The sequence below is a fragment of the Cupressus sempervirens genome, chromosome 7 (assembly GCF_028749045.1).
Source record: "Cupressus sempervirens isolate cs-2001-9-10 chromosome 7, ASM2874904v1, whole genome shotgun sequence".
Taxonomy (NCBI): domain Eukaryota; kingdom Viridiplantae; phylum Streptophyta; class Pinopsida; order Cupressales; family Cupressaceae; genus Cupressus; species Cupressus sempervirens.
Genome location: NC_143124.1, coordinates 509,353,227 through 509,357,380, shown reverse-complemented (window position 1 = coordinate 509,357,380; position 4,154 = coordinate 509,353,227).

Here is a 4,154-nt window from a genome sequence, read left to right as displayed (position 1 = left end):
CTCTTGTCAATATAGCATATAACCATTGCACTTAAAAAAAATATTACTATATTGTCATGAATTCTTAGTATTTTTGAAAATATTGAACAAAAAATTAAAATAGAAATTCAAAAGAACAACACAAGTTTCTAATCTATTCTTCAAATAGAATAATAGTCTTATTAATTATAAATACAAAGATACAAATCTACACATTATAATAGTAAAGCCTTAAATTGTAAAATAAGATCTATTTGGGCTATAAAAATGGTTGTATCTAGTGGAATACATAGGCAGAGAGTCTCCTCTTGTTATATGGCTCAATGATTTTGTAACAACTTATTTGATTTAAAAAAGTATAACTAACATCAGAGAGTCCAATCAGAAAGAACAACCAAAGAGAACCAACCCTCACCAAAAGATACTTGCAAAATGGAGGGAGGTGGCCTAATAATCTCAAGAATTAGCCCTTATCACACTATGCATATATCATACATAAGTTCCTTATACATTTTTACAATAGTTAAGACTATCTTAGTAAAAATGAAAAGGTACACACATAACTTAGGATTAGTGAAGACCATGTCCCTGCTTGAAAGAGTTATGAATAGGGCCCACAACTGAGGCAAGAGAAAAAGAAGTATTTACTCCACTTTCTTACATGCTTTTTGTATAGTATTGGCTATGAACATCACTTTTCCTTTTTGGATCCAGATGATAGTTTTCCATAAGACTACTAAGATCATCTATCTCTATTTGAGTAAGAAAGTTGTGAAAATTCACAATGTACTAGGAAGCCTTCATTTCATCTTTATGTATTTGCAAAGCTCCATCATGCATAATCTTTATGAATTTAGACTTTGAAATCTCCAAGAAAAAAGATACCTGAGACATTATATAAAAGTTGTATGAGTTTAAGATTAAACTCAGTAGGACACCTTCTATCATTTTGAAAAATTCCCTTGTTCCCGTCTTTTCAAAGAAAACATAGTAGTTCACTAGTAAGAGAAAACCAAAATGTGTTAAGATACAAGTCAAAATATTTAACACAACTAGCTAGGATTTCACTCCATGAAAAACCAAGACTACTACTCTAGTCAATTGGAGACCTAAAGAAAATGGCCCAAACCTTCTGGACACAAATACAATTAAAGAAAACATGCTCAAAACTTTTAGGCTTATTATACAAACTATAAAACTAAATAAACAGAAACCTTTTTAATCAACAACAAAAATCTAAAATAAATTACTTGAAGTTCACAAGGTCCACTCCAAAAATAATCATAGAATAATTGCCAATTTTAGAGAGGACATTCAAAACCCCAACAGTTAGACATATGCAAGAACACAGAGTGGTCACTCTTAAATATGCCATAAATTTTCTTAGTGGAAGTATTATCAATAGTAGTACCATCCTTCCATTTTATATTTCTAACAAAAGTATCACAATTCATGATTTTTCCAACTTTCTACTTACTAATCACTTTGGACAAGAGATTATATGTCTTCTTTTGGGATTTGGGGATATCACACTTGTTGGAGATTTCATCCCATTACCCAAGCTTATTATTAAGTAGTAGATCACTAATCATAGAAATGCCTTTATTGTTCCATTTTTTTGTAGAATAGCTTTGAGTAAGAGCAAGAGGCTTGTTGTATAGATACAATCCCCACTAAATTGATCTTTCAATAACAACATAGTTAGACGAGCCCCGAATAGCATCCCTAAAGGAGATGAATTCATTCACTTGTATCCAAGAAGAACATAGGGAATTGAACACTTTAGACCCAAATATTTTCATGTTAAAATCCCCCATAATTATATCTTGAAAAGGAATGTTAGATCACAATTTATCTTTTTTAATCACCAACTTTTCAATATTATTTCTCACAAGAATAGCCCATGGATCATTCCCCTAGAAAGCTTTATAAATTCATTTAGAAGCAAGGACAATCCCTTGGGTTCTAATATATTTTATCCCAAGGCCCTAAAGCTATTTAGGGAGGAACCACTCTTAGAATGAATGCTGATGATACTACATTGGGGGAGTTTTCTAAGCATTGGAGAGTATTGGCATATTGCATTCATGACTATATTTATCATTGATGTCAACATAGAATAGTTTTTGTAAAGACTGACTAAGTAACATACATAGATCTTGTTGATACATACAATGGTTTGATTTTTTGGTGATGTGTAGTTATGAACATGTTTGGCATAGTGTCTTGATTACATGGTCAAGTGTGCATAGTCTAAGTCAAAGACTTACAAAAGTTATACCTAATTTATAGAGAGCAGTTTATAGATGGAGTATTGGGAAAGGTTCCTGATGTTTGCTGGCTATCTTATATTTGAGATACAATGAAGAGATGTGCATTTAGGTAGTGATATAGGAAAGTCTATTGATGATGTTAGCAAGTGTGCAAGCCCTAGTATCATATGTGTGAATTTTGGTATAGACTATAAGATGAAAATGCTATTGTAATTATAATTAATTAATTATCTTATTATAATTAATTAGGAAAGCCTCAAGGATGAATCAAGGAATTATTATGAAGATATGGTATAAAGGAAAGACATTCTCCTTGTTTGTGAAGTGTTGTGATCATTGTATGAAGTGCAAAGTGTGAAAAGGAGTTGAATTCTTACTCAATATGTGTAATCAAGCCAAGGGATTATTGGATGAAAGATTTATGATTGGGTTACAAGATTAAAAGGAGAAGAAGTGTAGTTGCTAAGATAGAGAAAGAGGAAGGAAAAATATAGTACAATTCTATTATTCTACAAGGAATAATATAGAGATCATTTGGACACTGGGTTCATTGGTCTTTCCCTTGAAGCCATTTGGACAGTGGGTCCAACTGTCTTCCACAACTCCTAACATTGTTGGAATCTCCTAACAAGGATTCAAAGTCTCCTAAAAGGGACTCATATGTACTTAATATATTCATAGACTCCTAATAGGGTCCATCCTCTAACAAGTAATATTTATATTAGTACATCATCTTGTGGGTACCATCCCCACTAGGGTTTTCCCTCTAATCAAGGGTTTTTCTAGTTAACATATTTGGTGTTATTGTGTATGAATGTATTTTTGTGTTTTTGGTTTATATTACTCATATGGTTAAGTTTTTTTTAGGTTGATATTTGTGATCTAATAGTTGGATAACTGATTCACCCCCCCTAGTTATATCAATGGACAATATATTTTAACAATTAGTATTAGAGTAGTAGGTCCTTGAAGGATAAGATTAATAGCTTTGGGAGATCAATGAAAAGTTATTTTAGAAAAGATAGTCCTAAGTTAGATAGAGGAAATTTCAACACCTAGAGGATGAGGATTTTTGGTGAGTTGTCAAATTTTCATAAAGAAGAGAGAATTGATTTTCCAGATCTAGAATCCTTTTGTTGCATACAAAGGAACATAAGTATAGGTGAAGTTAGATACATATATAAAAATGATGGGAAGATCAAGGAAGGTATTGATCTACTTATGAAAAGAGAGCCAGAAGGTAAGGAAAATTTTATTTGTTGGACAAGTAAAGAGTTTGGTCATTTTTCATCTAGATGTCCTAAGAGAGTAAGAAAATCTAGAAAGAGTTCACTTTTTGATAAAGAGGAAGAATTTAAAGTAAGTATAGAAATATTTTTGAATGACTATGATGATAAAGATAATGAGCCTTAATTGGTTAAGGAAGAGGAAGTAGTAGAAGAGATATCTTTGGTAACTATTGTTGATCCAAAGGCTAACCATGAAAATGTGGAAGTTATCATTGAGACTAAAAATGAATTCTAGAATGATGTGCTATTTTTTGAGCATAGAGGAGATTAGGGGTCTGACCCTAGAGATGAGATAAGGGTTTAGATGTAGAATCCTATCCCCAATAGAAATATGATAAAGAATCACCCTCTAGAGTAGATAATTGGAAGTAAATATAAAGGTGTGATGAAAAGAAACAGAGTAAATGAGGAGATATTTTTTATTTCTCAAGTAGAGCCTAAGAGTGTAAATGAACCATGTAAGGATGATCACTAGACTCAAGAAATGAAGGAAGAATTAGATCATATTATGAAGAATGATACATGGGAGTTAGTTCCTAAACCTAAAGACAAGAATGTGATAAGAACCAACTGCATATTCAAAAACAAGATGAATGAGCAAGGAAAAGTTGTG